We start from the raw sequence: 21,649 nt of genomic DNA, 5'->3' as shown, positions 1-21,649 counted from the left end.
ACTTCCAGCCATTTTCTTTTTTCTTTCACTTGCCAGAGAGAGAAAGGGGTGGGAGGAGAAAACCTCCCTCAATAGGGCAACATCAGGCTGCAATCCCTTCTCCTTCATTTCTTTATCCTGTTGGGATTTGGGTCACACACACGCCTGATGTGGTTTTTAAGCTGCTGAGTCAAGACTTGAACTGCAGTTGCTCATATGAGATCTATCTCTCTTAACTTCTAGGCTATGGGGCCAGTTCAGGTGTTTCAATTCCCTCAAAAGAAATAGTATTCAAGTCTTTGAGGAAGTAACTGAAATTCCTTTTAATTTTGCTTTCCCAACATCAAGAACTTTACAGTGGCCTAAGAGAAGCAAGGGACCTTCAGATTTCCTTGGCAAAGAAGGTTCAGCTGAGGGGCCAGCAGGTTATGGTGCTGGACTCCCACATAGCTGAATGCGTTTTGAGTCCTGGACATGGACATGGACACAGTGGCTTGATAAATCATGCTAGGCGTTTATGCATGCATACCCAAAATCTCAGGAGAATGGAAGAGAAAGAATTGTGGCATGGCCATTCCTCCCACCCCCTCCATCCCGTGATTTCTCACATTCCCTTTCACTGTCTCCCTGGTAAGCCCACACAACTCACAAGAAGAAAAAGAAAGTTTAGCTGAAGGAATTGGGACTGCATTGACTGGCCCACACCTGCCCAAATGGACACTTTCAGAAGATGGGCATGGAAGAGGAAAAAGAATGAACAAAGGGGATGTTCTAATTTTCCATTTATTGAGAGATGAACTTTTGAAAAGCAATTGTGAAGCCAAATGAAAAAACAATTAAAGTTGTTTTCTTATATTCCACTCCATCTTAAACTTTATTTAATTAGGGTCTTGACAGGTACTTTTCACCAGCATAATCATGTATTAGCATTAAGAGGTTCCTCTGTACCCCCTGGAGGGACAGTCCAGTTTCTTCCATAAAGTCCTACTTGAAAATGGAATTATTTTGTCCTGTAGAAAAGCTTAGTGTGCTCTAAAATCATCTTTGGAACATGTGATTTTTTTTCTGTATTTTTAGATAATCATCATAAAGAGTTGTTGGAGCTGGGAAAGAGAAGGTAAAAACAAAACAAAATAAAAAACACCTAGCATTAGTCCAGGTCGATTTTAGATGCAGAGCCTATGATTCATGCATGGAAAGTTACTCAATCCAATGACCACACTAAAATGAACAAATGTGTCATTCTCTTTTAAGTTCATCAAAATTAACCTAATTAGGTTTCCGTTGTCCTGGAGGCAAATGAAGTCACCAAGGCCAGGATGACTTCCTTGTTTCTAAACAATACGCTCTCACACTTTCTGACCTTTGAACACATTGCTGTCTCCTGGAATGCCTTTCCCTCCCCACTTCATTTACTGCTTGTCTTTCAAATTCACTGAAAGAGTTTTTCCCCTGACTCCTAATCTGTGGTCCCTCATTTGTGTTCTCTTGCACTTTATATCATGGTACTGTTCACCCTGTACTGGAATAACGTGAAATCTGATGAAGACTACACGTTCCTTCAGCAACCGTGTCTCTTTCAACTTTTTACACTCTAGGATGCCCCAAGTAGTGAGCTGTGAGTGCTCTGGAAACATTGGATAATTCAACACCAAGCCCCTATTTTCCCTCCAAACATCATTCTTTACAGATGTTCCTTTGATCAGGTTGCAGCTAAAAGAAACTGATTTTAGTTTTCTTGAACTTTTATTTTTGAACTTGTTTCTTTTATTTGCTTTTTAATTTTTTAAAATTATTTTATTCACTTATTCATTATTTTTTCACATGGTTTTTTTGCCAGAGAAAGAGAGAGAGAGCGCGAGCAAGCAAGCTGCCAGGTTCAGGACTTGAACCATGGTCAGCCATGTGGGAATTCCAGCGCCTTAAGCACCATACCACCTTCTGGCCCCTTGAACTTGTTTCTTAAACTTAGGCTTTTAGCAAATTCAGCATTGCTACTGTTGGGTTCTCATAAAAGTCATGATGTATTTTTCTATGCAAATCGTGTAAAGACTTCCTATGACCCAATACTTTGGACAAGCTACCGTTAGGCCAAGGTAGCATAATCATCGCCATGTCAGGGAATGCTGGGGCAAGTTAGCTTAATTGCTACCCTGTTAAGTCTTCAAGGACGGAGCCCACTTTGTTAGAGCCTCAAGGATGGAAATCAGGAGTCTGGGAACTCTTGGATAAGTGGAAAATGGGAGGGCCCAGCACCTCCAAGGCAAGGTCATCCAGACCCTTAACTGAGAGCCCTTATCTAGACCTGAGCAGGTGGTGATAGCTGGACCCTCGCTTCTCATACCCCCTCCCTTGTATGTGTTACATTCTATGAAAAATCCTTAACTATAAAAGATCCCTTTATCTTAGGCTCGGGGTCCTTGTTAAGGCCCGCTGCCACGGGCTGAAACTTGGACCCCAGCTAGCTGGAAAAATAAAAGCCTCTTTTGCAGTTGCTTTGTCGTCTTTTCTGCATCTCCATCAGTTAGACCGACCTCTGGATCCTTACATTACTTCATTCAGGGGCTATCAAGAGTCTATCACATTCCAGGCACTAGCCTAAGCCCAGAGATTTCCATTTAGGTTTATCATCTGGGGAAGAAAATAGCAATAGACTATTCATCTCTGCCAGAGATATGCAGCGCATTTCCAGGCAATGTGAGATGTATGTGGCAGAATATGTGGAGTGTTCTGGAAATCAGGAAAGAAGGTGCAGCTGACACTGTAAGAATGAACCTCAATTGCTCAAGTCGGTGAATCAGGGAGGAGGATGCACTGAAGGAAGACAATTAGGAGTAGGTGGTATTTGACCTGGATCTTGAGATGAGTAGGAGATTGACGTGTACTTTGGAGATTGATAGAATCAAAGCCGGACAATAAAATCACATTTTCTTTAGAAGCTATTGCAACAGAGGAAAGAGAGCTCAGAATACATCGAGAACCGGGCTCAATTCTGCAATAATTTCTGAATAAAGTGTTTCCTATCTGGCTCTGGCTCTGGCTCTGGGAGGAAGGGGTAGCAAGTCAGGTCATTTCGAATAGAGGTAAAAGAAGGCACAAACGCAAGGAGGAGTAAAGCAGTTGAGGGGAAAAGTTGAGTAATCCAAAGAAAATTAGTCAAGGAAAAATTAGTCAAGGAAAACAAATTGTCTACAGTCAGAAATGCGGCAGTTGAGGAAAAGTAGGTTTCTTTTAATAACTGGGCAGGGTTGTTTGTAGAAAATGAAATGTTTTTCTGTTTTTTTCACGGGAGCGCAATGGCAAAGGTAAATGTGAACAAGACTGCTTGGAACGCTGCCCGAGAAGTTTGGACCTTCTTCTGGAGAGCCTACAGGAGTTCTCAGGGAGCCGTACATCTTTATAAAGATGATTATGGGCTCAACAGGCAACAGTTGGAGCCGCAGGAAGAAGCCCCTCCTCCGGCCAGTTTCCTTATTTATAATAAAGAAATGCGACGGGTCAGACGCTCTCTTTGATTCCCTCCAACCATCGAGGTACCTCTGCCTTCCTGCCATTACTGGACGCTGGGTCTCACCCCCTCTACCTTATCTTGGTCCGTTGTCACCCACCCAGTCCCCTGGCCTGCCTTAAGTTCTTTCAACAGGAGGAGCGGGGTGGGGAGGGACGGATACACCCCGGGGTCCAACAAATGAGCCTCTCTCCGCGCCCTTCGTCCCAGAGCACCACCTGGGGAGTGCCTGTGGGCCAGGCGCGCCCTGGAGTGGGTGGGGAGCGTGGCTTTCCGGTCGTTTCCGTCCTGGATCTCTCGGGATGGGAGGCCCGCCCTCCACACCGCGGAGCCAGCCTGGCGAGAGCAGCAGGAGCTGGAGTCCCCGGTGCCCCAGGGAGACAAAGCGGAACAGCAGACAGCGGGCAGCACGCCCCGCCGCGATCCCCGGCAGCGCCTCGGGTAGCAGTCGGCTCCCAGAGAGGGCCGGGGCCGCGGGCCCGAGGCGCAGGCTCCACTTTGGGGCCACCGGGCGGATCGGGGGCTAGCGATCGCGGTGTGCGCAGCACGGGTCACGTGGGGCGGAGAGGGCGGTCCGGGCCACGTGACCGGCGGGCCCGGCGCCCTCGCTCGGCCTGGCGCTCCTCCCCTTCGCCGGTGCCACCGCTCGCTCCTGCTTCTCTGGCCCGCGACACGCCGTGACCCCTTCTCTTCCATTCTCCTCTCATGATCTTGGACAGGCACACACACATGCCTGGTGTGAGTTTAAGCCACTGGGTCCGGGACTTGAACTGTGGTCAACTACATGAGAGTCCAGCAACAGCAGCTCCCCGACGTTTGCTCCTGCAAGGAAGAGCAGGGAAGGGTGGGGAGAGGCGAGGAAAGTTTTCCCTGCTCCTGCCTGATTCGAACTGCTTGGACTCGGTTTTGCTCGTAGCCGAAACCCGTCTCTGCTCTGGGCGCCGCTTTCCCGAGAGGAGACCTTCCCTCCCATTCTTCCCATCCTCACTCCGCCCTTGCCAAGATCTCAGCATCATCGTCTTCGCCTCCCGAGGGTGTTTGTGTCACCAACCCTATCCTTCACTGCCTCCCTTTCCCCACCGACACAGAATCCACAGAGGGAGAAGGGATTTCTTAAGGGGCACTTTGATCCAGGGGTGACGTTTCCCTTGTCCTGCCTTTGGTAAATACCGGCCGTATTGAGAGTACCACTGAGGCACGCTCTGTTCTGCTCTCGAAAGTGGCTTCCCGTTCTTATTTGTGTGACATTCTAAAGCATTTGCTGCAGAACTGTTTGCATACAGCTGGGGACTGCAATTTTGTAAAGCAGTCTTGTAATAATGCTTTTAAACAACCAAATTCATGGCCTTATTTGCCTTCGCCCTATTCTTTTTCTTTTTTTTCTTCCCAGGTATTAAAGCTCTTAGAGGGCAAAATCTGAGCTCATGAAACTGGCGTGTATTGTTGGCTAATATCAAAACATCACGGTATATTTTTCCAGGAGGAATGGAAAAATGCGTGAATCCGGACAAGTAGTGTATGGTGTACTTTAAACTTTAGAGTATCCAATGGAAGTGAGCAGTGGGTGGATTTAAACCCTTTGAACTGCTTTCAGGGTTCAGTATGCAACTGTATATTTAGATTCTATTAATATAGCAGTTCATCTGTGGGATGGATTTTAATCCATTTACTCCATTGTGTGAATACCAGTCTGTTTATTAATGCTTGTAGACAAGTCTTTTGACTTCTACCCTCTAGTCTGTTTCTGTTGAAGAGGAAGCATATTAAATTTTTTTCTAAAAGAATCATTTAGTTTTATTAATAATAATTACTTAAAATTACTTAAAATTTGTAGGGCACATGCACTCGAGACAGAGAGAGAAAGAGAAAGAGAAAGAGAAAGAGAAAGTGGTTGGCCATGAGCAAGGAAGCTGCCAGGTCTGGGACTTGAACTGTGGTTGGCCATATCTGGTCCCCAAATTATTTTAGATTTTTAAAGAGCATCTGTGTGTTTCAGCAAACTTTGGTTCCATCTTAATAGTAAGTAGCTGGGAAGTCTGAGACTGACCTTTACCTGAGAGTCATTGTGGGCAGGTGGAACTATAAAAAAAGTGAAAGGCCCTTATTAGGAAAATGATAGTAAACAAGGGTGGGCCCTTAAGGGGTTTTAAGTCCAGACAAGGCATTAGGACAGATTTAAAAATTATTCTATGGTTTAAAAAAAAAGAAATATGTTATATATTATGTGTATGTGTTGAAGAACACACATGAGGGGTGTGATGAATGTTGACTGAATTAAACTAGAGTAGACTTCCTAGAGAAGATCAGTTTTTTGGATGACTGTCTAAGTCAGTTATGTATTTGACCCACAATATGCATTTAATTAAAAAATTCTGGGCTAGCTGGTGGTGTGGTGGTTAAGGTAGATCCCACATGGCTGATTGCATGATTCGAGTCCTGGACCTGATGGTTTGAAAAGCACGCTGGGGGAACCAGCAGATAGCTGGTAATGGCTACTACTGGACTCCCATGGAGCTGAGCATGGTTTGGGTTCCGGACCTGGTGGCTTAAACTCTTGCCAGGTACGTGTATGTGCGTGCCCAAGATCCCAAGAGGAGAATGGAGAAAAAGGGATCTCAGCGTGGCCATCCCCCCTTGGGCGGTGATTTCTAGATTTCTGTCTCTCTGGTGAGCGCACACACCCTATAGCAAATAAATAAATAAATAAAATACCCCCCCCCCGAAAAAAAACAAAGCTAAGTACATTTACTTTACACTATAAACTTAGAAAAGTTCTGCAAGCAAAATACGAAAGAAAACTTGGAAAATACAAAGAGGAATGTATATGCACTGTAATTATACTATTTAAGAATAATAACTAATATTTTGAGGTATAAGTACTTTTTTTTTTAAGAATTAGTTTATTTAACTTTATTTAATTTGACCAAAGTGAGGGTGGGGGGAGAAAGTGAGAAAGCAAGCTGCCAGGTCCGGGACTCGAACCGCAGTTGGTCATGTGGAAGTTCAGCACCCTTAACCACCACACCACCTGCTGGACCCCAGGGTGTAAGTACTTTTAGCTATACAAATTTATAGGGTTTCTGAGTGTAGATACTTGAGATTTCAGATTTTAAGGAATACTATGGTATCCAATTCTAGCTCATTTTTGAGTTTAGGAAAGCCAGTAGCAATAATTTTGGTAATGATGAACCTATTCAAATCTGTTTGATTCTTGAGTTTAGATAGTTTGATACCAAACATTCAAATAGAGATATCTTGGGATCAGGAGATGGCATAATGATTACATTGCTGGACTCCCATGTAGTTGACTGTGGTTTGGGAATGGTTTTGGGAATGGAGGAGAAAGGACTGGCGTGGCCACCCTCCCTTAGGGGTGATTCCTTGCTTTCTGTCTCTCTCTTGTCTCTCCAGTGAGGCACACGCCCTATACAAAAAAAGGGGGGGTGCTGTCTCTGTATTTTTGAGTGTTGGATACACTTTTAGAAATGATCATTTTCATGAATGAACGATAACACAATAGTAAGATGTGCAATGACTTAAGGAAGTGATGAATCTAATCCCGGGAAGACTATGCAGACCATCCCTTTTGTTGTGTGTATGTGTGTGTGTGTGTTTAGAGATTTTTGCTATAGGGAGCCTGTGCTCACTGGAGAGACAGAGAGACAGAAAGCAAGAAATCATTCCCTGGGGGGGGATGACCGCACTGAAGTCCCTTCTCTTCCATTCTCCTCTTGGAATATTGGGCATGCAAACACAAGCGCCTGGTGTGAGTTTCAAGCAGCCAGGTCTAGGACTTGAACTGCAGTCAGCCATGTGGGAGTTCAGTGCCTTAACCATCAGGTGAACCCCAGACCATTCTTGAAGGATGGTATCTGTCTTTCCTACAAGTCTAGAAAAGAAGGTAACATGGCTTTTCTGAGATTAGCATTCCACAGGGGCAGTTCTTTGTCAAGGTATTCTTTGTGATGCAGAAGAGAAAGTTCTAATTTTGAAAGTATTCTAGCCCCTCTGAAGCGCTTCAATCCTGACCTCAAGTGGTGTAGTCGAAGCATCTAGTAGTATTGTTTACAGCTATGATAGACTGTTTCCAACAATGACTGCCAGTAATTCTTCCCATCCCTGTGCTTGACGTCCTGTCATCGAGACATGGAGTCTGTTTCTGCTCCCTGTGAATCTAGACCGGCCCCTTGTTTTGACCAATAGGCAGTAATGATACTGTACCAATTCTGGGCAGAGTCCTTAACAGACACGGCAGCTTTAGCTTTCCCTCTCTTGGAAACCAGTCTGTGTTTGTAGAAGCTTGGGCTCAACTAAGTGGAGAAAGAGAGACCACTTGGACTGTCCCAGACAGGAGAAAGGGGGTTGTTTCAGTTCTAGCGAGCACTCGGTACCGATGAGCTCACGAGTAACCGCACTGGGTGCACTCAAATTCAGGATCTAAAGAAATAATACAATGCTATTGTTTTTCTAAGAATTTTTAAATTTAACTTTATTCATTTACTTTAATTTGACCAGAGAGGGACAGAGAGAGAGAGAAAAGTGAGAAAGCAAGCTGCCAGGGCTGGGACTCGAACGATGTGGGAGTCTAGTGCCCTTAACCACTGTACCACCTGCCAGCCCCATTGCTGTGGTTTTTAAGCCACTGAATTTTGGGATGGTATGCCAGTCAGCATTAGATAACTGAAACAACAACAAACACTATTGGTTCCTAAAACTCTTGATATAATTCTGGGTCACATCTAAGTTAGCCCCAAGATGTGAACCCTGAGTACCAAATTGTGGTCAGCATATACTTTAAATCCCTAAATTAGTTTAGTTTAAATCTTCATATCACATAGGGATGTGTTTATTGAATTAGTTAAATTGAACCATGTATGACTCTGTATCTCATACTTTACAAGGTAACTTGTTAAATAAAAGAAAAATCATTCTCTTTTTTGTAATTATTCCTTTTATATGTATTTATCATTATCAGTTGTAAGTTAACACTTGGTGATGCTCATCTGAAGTGTTTTAAAGGAATTACCTATTGTAATGACAGGTGTGTGATTTTTCTTTTGTAATAGTGGGCTGGGTTGTCGGAAAAGCCATGACGCATTTTTACATAGAAACAGAAAAATATGCCAGGACTTTCCAACAGCCCAATCGTTTGCCATTTAATGAGGTTAGCAACATGTTTGTAATTATATGTCCATACAGTAAGAAAGATCTGCAGTGAACATGTATGACAGATGCCTTGTTTTCAAAGGTAGTTGGAGAGAATCTTAAGCCAACCCGTAACTGTATATTTCAGGACTTCAAACAAACAAATTGGATTATTTTAGAAGCACTTTTCTCAGTTGCCTTTAAATGGGAAAATCCTCTGAGCAACTTCATATTCCAGTTCTGGTTAGACCAGCTTTTTTTCTTTCCTTTTTGATTTTTAAAAAGTCTTTCCTGGAGATGGGCCCAACAGGTAGTGTGGTGATCAAGGCACTGGATCCCACATGGCCAGCTCTGCAGTCCTGGAGCCACTGGGTTGAAAAACATGCCGTGTGCATATGTGTGTGTGCCCAAAATCCCAAGAGGAGAAGGGATTGTGGTGTGGCTATCCCTCCTGGGGGGGCGGGGAACTGGTTTCTCACTTTCTGGATGTGCCCTGTGGCAATAACCTAAGGGAAAAAAAATCTTTCCTGGAAAAGAAAATCTTATAGGAGATCAGATGGATACCTTTAGAGACATGGTGTCTAACTTCCCGTGGAGTGGTTTTACCATCTGGTTGGATTTCCTTGGTCCCCATTCTCTCTGGTGGCTATAATGAAAAAGACAGTTATAAATGCTGGTGAGGATATGGAGAAATTGGAATCCCCATAATTTTCTGGTGGACATGTAAAATGCAGACTTACTTAGCAGATACTTAGTGGAGAGAGAGAGAGAATATGCCTCTAGGCCAGCTGGTGGCATGGTGGTTAATGTAGCTGGATACCACATGACTGACTACATGGCTCGATTCCTGGAACTGGGTGTTAAACACCCAGAAGTGTGTGCATGCACACCCAAAATTTCAAAAGGAAGACGAAATGGAGAAAGTATTGTGGTATGACCATCCCTCATGGGGAGGACCTCTCACTTTCTCTTTCTGCCTCTCTGATGAGTGCATGCTCCCTTTGGCAAATTAAAAAAAGAAAAAGAAAGGGGTTAGCAGGTGGCATGGTGGTTAAGGTATTGGACTCACACATGACTGACTGTGGTTCGAGTCCTGGACCTAGCAGGTTGTATTTTCACTTTTTCTCTCTCTCTATCTTTGTCTCTGGTGAGCGTATGTGCCCTATAGCAAATTAAAATAATAATGATGATAATAAAATTAATTCTAAAAAAATAGTAAAAGGAAGAAAGAATAAATATGAAAGAATAAACTACATCTGGTTCCCCAACCTTTAAATTCAACTGTCATCCATAGCCATCCTTTTCTCCTTAGGTTGTCTCGGCAGACTTTCCCCTTTCTCTAGCTTCTGCATCTCTGCTTTGGATCCCATTCGCTGCTACTTCCTCGAGAACTTCCTGTACTTATTATATCTTCTCTTCTGTCTTTGATCTTTCTGTTGGCTCCTTCCATTTAAACATAGGTCTCTAATATGTTGAAAATGAAAAGGTTGACAAAAAAAAAAACCTGTCTCTGTCTCAACTCCATCTCATGTACAAGTGCTCCCCGATTCCTCTTTTTCCTTCACTGTCAGAAGTTGTTTATACCCAGTTTCCTCTCCTCCACCTTTCACACACTCATCAGCCTTGTTGCAATGTGGCTTCGTCCACCCACAGCCTCACTGAAACCCTTCTTATTAAGGTCACCAATAATTCACCTTGTTAAGTCCAATGGACAAGTCTCAGCCCTTAGCTTCTTTGATCTCTCAGCAGTATTTGACACTAATATGCCTCCCGCTTGTGACAGTCTTGTCCCTATGCTTCCATGACATGGTGCTCTCCTGGTTTTCCTCCTGTGCTGTTCATTTACAGTCCCTTCTGTCCGTGTGCTGCTGGAGTTTCTTAGAGGTCAGTCCAATTTCCTCTGCTCCTCTTACTCCATACACTCTTGATGACCTCATGTCGCATTTCCAAATCTCCAATCTAGGTCTCCTTTTGCTTCAGGTTTGTCAGTTCGCCTTTCAGGTCACGTCCTCTGATAGCCCAGAGGTTGCCTAAATTGTAAACGACCAGAGTAGAGCTCATCCCCCTGACCCTGCTGGGTTCTGTCTCCTGTCATCTTCTGTGGCAGTACAGTTGTTCCCTCACTCAAGCGGAGTGTCTCATGTGATCCTTGGCTCTGCCTTTCCCTTTCCATTACCGGCTCCTCTCCTAGTTGGTCGATCACAGAGGCCCCCTGGTTCTCCCCGTTGTCCAGTGGTCTCCATTTCTCTGGTATAGGCATCTGTTCGTTCTTTGCTGACCGTAGATAGCCTCAGTAGACTCGCTCTGAGCTTTCCTTCCTCATCTCTGTTTAGTGTCTATGTTCAGCCAAAGGAACCTTTCAGACTGACACCTGTTCATGCCACATCCCTGCGTAAGACCCTTGAGCGATACAGGTTACTCTTAGGAGGAAGCCTGAGCTGTTAGGCTCTAGCCCTGCTAGCTTTCTGCTAGCTCAGACATCTACTAGATGTCTAGCTGGCCCATGTGCTCGCTTGCTGTTGCAGGTGCCCCCTTCTCTTGGTTAGTTGAAACATACTTCCCAGTTCTGATGCTTCCATAGGCCACATTGTTGTGAGAATCCATTTATGTGTCTAAATCCTTCCGCCCCACGTAAGTTCTATGGGAGGCAGGGAGTTGTGTTGGCTCTGTGTCCTGTTTACCTAAGGGCATTCAGTAAACATTTATTGAATGAATAGAGTGAGACTGCCTGTCCATTTCATCGCTGGAATTTTGGTTTGACTTTAGGTTATTGGAGGGTATAGTTGATTTTTTTGTATAACCTGAGACTAGCAGATGAAATCTCTTTTAGGAGACCCATATAAGAAAGGTTCATGAAACCATAAATAGTTTGAACTTGACCTCTTCATCCCAGCATTGAGCTCATTAGAAATATAGAATGAAGTATTTGAGTATCCTCATCTGTTTTTATTTGGTCTATTTTGTGACATCCATATGTTTGGTGCAACAGAGAATAAAACTGTAGGAAAACGTGTATTATTTCTAATCCTTGAGATTTCTTTCCTTGAAAACAGGAATGTCCCATAAAAGCAATACTTTTATAAGGTCACTGTTAGCCTCACAACCCTGGCTATGGTATTGCTACTGTTATTATTTTTGCTGGTAATATTGCCACTTGCGTATTTTGCTTTTGTAACCTGAGCACATGGCTTCAGTGGTATTATTTCTTCAATAACAATGTGCCGTCAGAATCCCTGTGTCCTAGAACTGCCTATAGCTTCTATGCAATGAAATGAATGCAGTCCTTCGGATGATGAAGTTGAAGAAACCCTTCCAGAGGCCGCTATTTGAAATTGTGCTTCAAGGCAAATAACTCACTGGCTGTAGGGAAATGACAGTTGTAGGACTTTACATTTTCCTCTTAAATGAGTGATGAATTTGAACTAAACTAATGAGGCAAAGGGTAGTTAGAACTGGAGTTAGGAAATTCTAAAACAGCAGTTATAGTGCTGTTTAAATGAAGGTAGGAAGATTATCTTTGGTCACTTATACAGGTAGCTTCAGCTCCATCTTTAAGAAGGAAGACAGACAGTTTTGGAGAAGGCTTCATTCAGTCCCCTTAGTCTTGTGGAATTTGTAAAGGATTCAGGACATTCTTTCTCCTTCATTCTTGTAGTACTGTGAGCTTCAGAAGTGGATGACAGCTATTCTAGCAGCTGGGGGTGGGGGTAACAGCGCTGGTGTCTAGGCAGATCTTAGAAACTTCTGCTGCTGCTTTTCAGCCCTTATCCCATGGAATGGGTAAAATGGTTTTAAGGTGTATTTTTATTTTAATTTTTTTAAAAAGAATTAGTTATTCATTCATTTATTTTAAATTTGACCTGAGAGAGACAGGGAAAGAAAGAAAGAGAAAGTAAGCCGCCAGGTCCGGAACTGAAGCTATGGTTGGCCATGTGGAAGTCCAGCACCCTTAACCTCCACGCCACCTGCCGGCCCCTTTTTACTTTGCATTTTTTGAGACTGATTCTATCATAGAGTTATCTGGATCTGAGAAATACAATTGGTACCTAAATCAGAGGTCTCAAAAGCCCATCAAAGTATAGAAGAAATAAGTGTAACATCTGGCTATTCTATAATTTGAAAGGTTTATTGAGCCGTTTTTGTTATAGCATGGGTGGATGACAGTAAGTACACCAAAACATTTACTCCGAACCCTACTTTCTCATTTGAAAGCTTTCCTTGAATTGAAATATAATATATTTAAAAATGAGACAAAATGGTCACACCCCTACATCTTTTGTGCTTAAATGGGAACTTCTTTGGCAAAAAGGAAGAAGGCTATGAAGAATTTTGTAGGATCTCCCCTGAGGAGATGCTTATATTTCATCATATGTTAGAATATTGAAAAATCAGCTTTTGGGACTTCCTGTAACAGTTTTGTGGGATATATAATTTTTATATAGTTGTCACTTATGCAAATAATTTTTTTTTTACTATTGAACACATCAGCATGTATCCCATGGACTATACTCTCACATGTCATATCCAGTTGTTTGTTTAATTATTCCAGTTCTGTTTGCATTCTAGGTCTCCGTTTACTTAGGATCTGACTTTCTATTAGACCTTCAGCTCCTTAGAGGCAAGGACCTTGATTGTTTTGTTCTTTATCATGTTCCCATCATTCTTGGTATCTGGGGTCACTGCAGAGGAAGAATTAATATATGCTGTTATTTTGTTTCTATTATCATACTGTAGTAATTTTCATAATTTCTTTGTTTGTTTTGTTTCGGAGAGAGAAATGCGCTCTTCAGAGACACAGAAAGATAGCGAGAAATCACCCCCCCCAGGAAGAATGGCCATGCCCTAGTCCCTTCTCCTAGGATTCTGGGCAAACATGCACACAGAGCCAGTGTGTATTTTAAGCTGCCAGGTCCGGGACTTGAACCATGGTCAATTACGTCCAGAGATGTAACCATTATGCCATCTGCTGGTCCCTAATGTTTCTTTTTTTCATGAGAGGTACAGAGACAAACAGGGAGACACTGGTACCCCTGACAGTGTCTCGCTATGTTATGATTCCTGCCTCTAGGCTTCCAGTCAGCATCACAGGTGTGCTTGGGTTGGCCTGGGATCTAAACCCAGAGTCTCTTTTATGGCCCCAACATCACACAGTAGTTCTGCCTGCTTGTGGCACCATGGCACCATTTTTGTGAGACATCTTAGATTTTATCAATAGCTCATTAGCTATAAATAAATTTCTATGTAAGGCAGCTTAGCAACTTAAACTGATAATTAAAATGGTCACCCATCCAATTTGTGAAGATAGATAAATTTTATGAGGAATCTTCATTGTACATGTAAGTGCTTTAAGTTTTTTGTAATTAAAAAATACCATTTTGGGGCCAGCAGGTGATGTGGTGAAGGTGCTAGACTCCCACATGGTTGACTGCAGTTCAAGTCCGGGACCTAGCAGCTTGCTTTCTCACTTTCCCTTTCTCTGTTGAGTGTGTGTGCCCTATAACAAATTGAAAATAATAAAAATGAAAAATAGATCATTGTTTTGAAAAAATACCATTTTGTCTATTTGACGTTGCTATTTTAGATGTTCTAAACCTAGCTGTAGCTACTATGCTGAAACACCTATGAGCCAATTCAGATGTGTTGTTGCAGCTTGACAGTCCTGGTTTCCTCTGAGAATCAGCTTTCACCATAAAAATTGATACAAACTCACCTCACACTCCAAAATGACATCAGAAGTCAGAATCTCGATCCTAACCATTCTGAAGGCTGCTTGCTTTATTCTGGCCTCTTTTCCTCAGAAAACTTTTAGGTCAGCAGAAGACAAGTTCAGAGGTAAAAGTCCTTCTCTCCTTGTGCCAAATCCATTCTGGTTAGAATAGGGGGTGGGGTGTTGAGGTCTGTGCAGATGCCACATACTTACAGATCAACTCTAGTTTAATACTGGGACCATTATTTCACACCAAACCAAACTTTCTGTACTATTTCTTCCTATTTCCTGTTGTTTTTCAGACTCTGTAAACATATTTAAATTTGCTAAGTCAGTAGAATAAAAATCTTTCTTCACCTTCTCCTTAATACTTAGTTCCTAGGGGAAGGTAAAATAAATGTGCTCTTAGAGAGATCCAAAGATTGGTTGTTACATTACTTCTTCAGTCCTCATGTCCTAAATGTAGGTTTCTAAAATTGGACGGTCCATGTTTGTCCTTCTGACTGACTTTGCTTTCAGAGGGTAAAATAAAATAATCCCCATGCCACAAGCTCTCTGAGGTACAGTGCCATCCATCCAAGTTAAAGACCCTTTTCTGTTTTTTTTTTTTTTATGGAACATATAGCACATGCTGGGTTTTTTTTGTTGTTGTTGTTGGTTTGTTTTAAGAATCATTTAATTTAATTTATTATTATTATTTTTTAATTTGACCAGAGAGAGGGAGAGAGGGAAAGTGAGAAAGCGAGTTCTGGGAATCCAACCATGGTTGGCCACATCTGGATTCTGAGGGTACGAATTAATGTGATCTGCTACTCAGGTCAAGTAAACTGTAGTGAAGGTACACTTGGTACTTTAGCAGTCTGTTGCCTAAGGATGTACCTGTACTGTTGTGAGCTCCCTGAGGAGAGAGGTCACATGAGGTCCTCAGGGCCTGCTTCCCCATGGTTGTAGGAAGAGTGAAGGAACGAATGACGTTCACGAGGTATGAGGTTTAACCAGGCCAATCTAGGCAGAGGCATTTTGGGAAAGTTTTTTTTTTTTTTTGCTATAGGGCGTGTGCACTCACCAGAAAGACAGAGAGAGACAGAGAGACAGAAAATGAGAAATCACCCCCACAGGGAGAATGGCCACGCCGCAATCCCTTCTCCTCCATTCTCCTCTCGGGATCTTGGGCACACACGCACACTCATCTGGCGTAAGTTTAAGCCACCAGGTCCAGGACTTGAACCTCGGTCGACTACACGGGAATCCAGCGACATAGCTATTATGCTAACTGCTGGTCTCAGAAAGTTGTTGTTTTTTTTTTTTTTAAAGAATTATTTTATTTAGCTTTATTATTTATTTGTTTATTTTATCTTGGCCAGAGAGGGACAGAGTGAGAGAGAGAGAAGGAAGGTGAGAAAGGTGAGAAAGCAAGCTTCCAGGTCCAGGACTCAAATCACGATCAGCCATGTGGGAGTCCAGCCCCCTTAACCATCATGTCACCTGCTGACCCCTGGAATGCTTTTTTTTTTTTTTTTTTAATACACTGAAGCAATTTGAAAAAAGATATTGGTACACATTTATGAGACAAGATTAAGGCAAAAGGAAGTAATGTTGGAGAAGGTTAGCCATTGAAGGGCCAGGGCTGGTGTTCTCTGTAAGGAGAATAGGAAGGGTGGGGGTTGAATCCTGACTGCACAACTTACTGTTGTATGTTATTAGCAAATCATTTCACCTCTGAGCTACATTCTACATCTGCTAAAAATGGATTATAGTCTCTTGGGAACAAGGTTATTGTGAAGATTATGTGATAAGATACATGTGAAGATGTCGGACACTATCTCGGCAGGGCAGGTTCCTGATAATTGTTTGTGTCTTGCTCTTCATTTGCTTTGCCTATTGCATTGCTAGGAGAAATTATTTTTATTTATTTTTTTAGAATATTTTTTGTTTGTTTTTTTGTTATAGGGCACATTTGCTCACTGGAGTGACAGAGAAAGTGAGAAAACTCTCCCAGGGGAATGGCCACACCAAAATCCCATCTCATACATTCTCCTCTTGGAATTTTGGGCACACACACACACACACACACACACACATGTGCCCAGCATGAGTTTTAAGCCACTGGGCCTAGGCTCAAACTGTAGTCAACTACGTGGGAGTCCAGCGACGTAATCATTATGACATCTGCTGGTCCTTGGAGGAAAAATAGTACTTGCTGGGCCGATGTTGCTGCCCGTGTTGTTCTCTGAGTTCTCATGCGTTCACGAAATCTCCCATAGCTTTTTTTTTTTTTTTTTTTTTTTTTGATATATTTTTTGCTATAGAGTATATGCGCTCGCCAGAGAGACAGAGATAGAAAGAAATCACCCCTTCTGGGGGGATGACCATACTGCAAACCCTTCTCCTCCATTCTCCTCTTGGGATTTGGGGCATGCACACACTCATGTCCAGTGTGTTTCAAGTGTGTTTCATGTTGCTGGATCTGGGACTTGAACTGTGGTTGACTACATTGGGGTCCAGTGACATATATACCATCATGGCATCTGCTGGTCCCTCCCGTAGCTTCTTCATTCCATCTTGAATGTAAACTTACACATTTTTAGAAGTGGGACAGACTTTTGGGAAACTCAGGCAGGAAAAGGTAAGTGGATGTCATGCTGACTAATGAAAGGTAAACCTACAACTAAAGCACAAGCCTCAGGACACTGTCCTTTCCACCATGCCAAGACTTGGTGGTGATTTCTTCTTTTATGATGGCTCTGCATGTAAGAGATGTGAGTTATGTTTTATATTGACTCATAAATTACAAGTCTTTGGAGAAGTAGCTTCTCTCTCTGGCAAGCATACATACCCTCTAGCAAGTTAAAAAAAATGTACAATACAAAGGGGTAGTACCATTCAAAACCATACAACTTCCTGACAAAGGTATAATTATGAATCGTAAAATCATGAATCAAGTACAGGCAACTCTGCCCTAAGGGTTTGGTAATCTACTACTAGATCAGGCTAACTTTTATGGTTTATTATATGAACCGAGTTTACTCATTGCTAAATTACTAAAGCTTTATTTTATCCTGTCCCGTGCCCCCATGAGGAATGGTTATGCTGTAATTCCTGGCCCTCCCTTTCTCCCTCCTTTCAGAACTTTGGGCATGTGTACACACACTTGTGCCTGGTGTGTTTTTCAAGGCTCTGGGTCTTGGCACTCAAGCCATGTGGTTGGTTATGTAGGATCCAGCCATCTTAACTACCACGCCACCAGCTGGTCCTATGTTGTAATTTCAAAAATATTTATTTAAGCTTTTGCTAGAACGTACAGGGCTCAGAGGGATAGGGGGAGAGAGAAAGAGAAAGCATCTCCATGGGGGTGGGGAGAATGACCACCTTGCAATCCCTTCTTTTCCATATCTCCTTTTGGGATTTTGGGCATGCATGCATATGTGCTGGCATGTTTTTCAAGTCACTGGGTCCAAGATTTAGATCACACAATGGGCCATGTGGGATTCAGCCACCCTCATCATCATGTACATTTAAAGGTAGAGATTCTTATATTTTTGACTAATTCTATATCATCGTAAAACTTAAAATTTTGAAGACTGACACTATATTGGTCATATTCTAGGATTTTCTTTAAATTTATCTGCCTACTTACAGGCATGTATATATTCTGATTTCTTGGGACTCCTTTCACCACATTTTTAAGAGGCACAGAGCTGGCCATTTGAGTGGCATCTCTTCCCTCTGTCTTCTAAAACTATTTAAGATAATCTTATACAAAGAATACTTAAAAATCAAGAAAAAAAATCAGTTGTCCGGTAGAAAAAAGAGGCACTTTTCACAAAAGGCTGACACCTGGGCTCTGAAACATATTAGACTGAGAGGCAGGGAATATAAACACTGGCCCCAGGTTGCCTGGATTTGAATCCTGACTCCCTCTTATAGCTCAAGCAAATTTTTAAAATCTGTTAAGCTCAATTTCCAAATTGATAAAGTGAAGATTGAATAATAAATATAAACATATTTTACATAGTGCTCACATAGTGCTCAATAAGTGTTAGTTTTGTTGCTGTTATTGAGATGGCGTACAACCTTATTTATTGTAGGAGAAAAGCCAGTTTAAAGGAATCTGAGATCCATGAGATGCATGATTGGGATGTGGAAAGGGCATGAGTAAGCAGGTGGAAAATGAGTATTTTGAGAGAACCAAGCATAGATTTCAAAAGTTTTTTTGCACCAAAATAAAACTGTACTTTAATTCCATTTTCCATGAACTTTTTGAAGTCCCCCTCAAATTGGTACTTCTTTACTAGAGGACTGCTTCAAAAGCTGTCACAGGTAGAGAAGGGCCAGTTCAGTGGCACAGCCATAACTGCTCGAGCGAAGCTGTATTCATGTAGAAGATTGTGGGCTCAGTTCCTCGGTTGACCTGTACACACAGGTGTGCACGTCTACCATCCCGACTGCCTGGAAAGGCAGGGGAGTCAGGGGATTGAGACGTCGGACCCTCTTGAGTGTACTTGTCTTTCTCTGTCTTACTCTCATAAAAGAAATTTTAGAAAGGGAAAAAAAGATAAAATATCTATTAGACTATTATCTAGCAATTCTATTTTCAGGCATTTATCTTAGAGATTTATGTATACCACAAGACACGTCTATACAATGATTGAAGTATTATTCCAGCAAAAAGCTGGAAATGACTTAAACATCTCTCACTAGGCAACGGATAAGTTGTTAAATTGATGAGATGGGATGCTATAGTACCCTTGAAAAGAAATGAAGACGTTTACAGGTGCTGATATTGAATGGTTTCTGTGCTGTACGGTTAAGTAGGAAAAAGAGCTTTCATTTGTGTTTTTATTTTTAAGGGTAAATACATGCTCACATGCACATGTGTACATATACTGCTTATATCAGTATATGCTATTTCTGGGAAAATTTACAAAAAACTGATAGCAGTGATTACCTTTGAGGGATGGACAGTAGGGGGACTTAATTTTCTATACCCCTTTGTACTGTTCTAAACATTTTTTTTTTTTTTTTGAGAGAGAGAGGTTTTTCCTATAGGGTGCGTGTGCTTGCCAGACAGAGAGACAGAAAGCAAGAAATCACCCCCCGGGGGGATGGTCATGCTGCAATCCCTTCTCCTCCGTTTTCCTCTCAGGATCTTGGGCACGCATGCACATGCACCCGGCGTGAGTTTTAAACCACCGAGTCCAGGACGCAAACCGTGGTCGACTACATGGGAGTCCAGCGACATAGCATTACGCTAACTGCTGGTCCCCTAAACACTTTTTTAAAAAAACATGTTCATGTATTATTCCACTTCCCCTCTAATATCTTTTATCTGTCCCTACCAACACACACACACACACGCACATACACACACTATATGGGCATGAATACACATGCATACATACACGTGTGTGCATGTACCCACTCTTGTGAGAACATTCAGATGTTATCCAAGAACGTCCCTGTGCAGCGACAGGGAGTAGTCTGATGCAATGGTGTTTAATCCTTATGAAATATATAGGGTTTTACATGGAGTTGATGGCAGGCCCCTGATCCTTGTCATCTGAGTTGGTGCTGATGGGAAAGTCCCTCTAAGTGGTGGGAGCTGAGGCTGTGGCTAAATACACTCAAACCCTGAGGCTATCTACATTGATTGCTATTGGAGGTGCTGGAACCAGAAAGAACTTGGTCTAAGCCTGCCTCTCTTGATTATTTTTGGAGGTCCCAGAAGAGGGTGAATAGGAAGGAATTTATTTTTTTTTTGGGAGAGGTTTTTGCTATAGGGTGTGTGAGCTTACCAGAAAGACAGAGAGAGATAGAGAGACAGAAAGCAAGAAATCACACCCCCCCTGGGGGTGGGGATGGCCACGCCGCAAACGCCGCAATCCCTTCTCCATTCTCTGCTTGGGATCTTGGGCACACATGCACATGTGCCCAGCGTGAGTTTGAGCTTCTGGGTCCGGGACTCAAACTGCAGTTGACTATATGGGAGTCCAGCGACATAGCCATTATGCCAATTGCTGGTCCCATAGGAAGGAATTTCAGGAGTTCTGGACTGCATTAGGAAACCCTGGTTGTATTTATCAATTGTTTTGTTCTATTTCAGTTTCCAAAGGTGAAAGGCAGAGTGGAAATTCTCTTGGCACAATAGGATTTTGTGCTCATGGAGCCCCCTTGAATTTTTAGAAGAAAAAAATGTGTGTGTGTGTATATGTGTATCTATATATATATATATACACACACACACATATATATATTATATATACACATATATATTTTTTCCAAAGAGGTTGAAAAAAACGTGCTCATGGGAGAGAGAGAGAGAGACCGTAAGAAGGAAAGTGAGAAAGCACCCCCCAGCGGGTGGTGGCTGTGTTGCATTTCTTCTCCTGGGATCTTGGACTTGTACACACACACAGGTGTCTGGTGTGAATTTTAAGCCACCAGGTCCAAGACTTGAACTGCAGTCGGCCATGTGGGAGTCCAGTGACTTAACTGCTGCTCCATCCACTAACCCCTCTAGAAATAGTTTTAACTGTAGAAAAATTGGAGCCATGACCAGGAATTTTTGCCTAATACTCCTTTAACAGATGAGGTTCAGTTTCATGGGCATTTATATGTCTATGTACTTCTTGTAAAGCCACGTTGAGGCTAATTGTGATGTGCGTGCAGACTGTAGTCATTAGCTATAATACCAGGATTAGGGTGAACTGCCATTTCTTAGTTGATATGATAACATTTCTCACTGTGAAATGAAAATGTGATCTCAGGAATTAGAACCACAATAGTTTGGACTGAACTTTCTTTTATAGTTTCATCATATCAATCTTAGGCAGTCACTCCTTAGAGTTTTATGCATGCTAGACTCCTTGAGGGTAACATTCTCATGTCAAACAGTGGCTTCATGTGGCAGTTCTTTTCTGTGAAGGACGGGTGATACACGGTGTCCTGGGCGTGACTGCAGTAGAGTTGGGAGGTAGAGGTAGTGATCCTGCTCTCTGTAACACAGGTGACAGGTGCGTGCGTGCACATGCATGCACACACACAAACACAACACATAGTGCTAGTGGAGAGTAATTGTCTCAGGCCAATTACCATTGTCCCCCTTTATTTAACTACCTGAGGAGAGGCCTAGAACCCACACCCAGAACCACCTAGGTAGCTCTCGTGTCTTCTTTGCTCTCACTTAGGGGACAGATAACCACAGACGGGTAAGTGTACAAGACAAGCAGCTGGTTCTAGCAAGTTGTTCTCTCATTCAGGAAAATGCTCAGGTTTGAAAGGGGAGGAAGGATGGGATAAGTTACTGGGGA

The 21,649-nt window shown here is 42.6% G+C and overlaps 1 protein-coding gene across 2 annotated transcripts in view; it reads left to right on the top strand.

The window, feature by feature from the left end:
• Positions 1–3,804: 3,804 nt before the first annotated feature.
• The window catches only part of RCBTB1 (RCC1 and BTB domain containing protein 1), a 62,796-nt gene continuing 44,951 nt past the window's right edge, over positions 3,805–21,649 (top strand). The window contains exon 1 of one of the 2 annotated variants that reach the window (XM_006140512.3): positions 3,805–3,928. The gene's annotated coding sequence lies outside the window, so the exon portion shown is untranslated. The remainder of the gene's footprint in view (positions 3,929–21,649) is intronic. The other variant, XM_006140513.3, reaches the window with a different exon arrangement.

The sequence above is a fragment of the Tupaia chinensis genome, unplaced genomic scaffold, assembly GCF_000334495.1.
Source record: "Tupaia chinensis unplaced genomic scaffold, TupChi_1.0 Scaffold000037_20, whole genome shotgun sequence".
NCBI lineage: Eukaryota > Metazoa > Chordata > Mammalia > Scandentia > Tupaiidae > Tupaia > Tupaia belangeri.
Note: the sequence above shows the minus strand (reverse complement) of the source record. Positions and strands in the feature narration are given on the sequence as shown.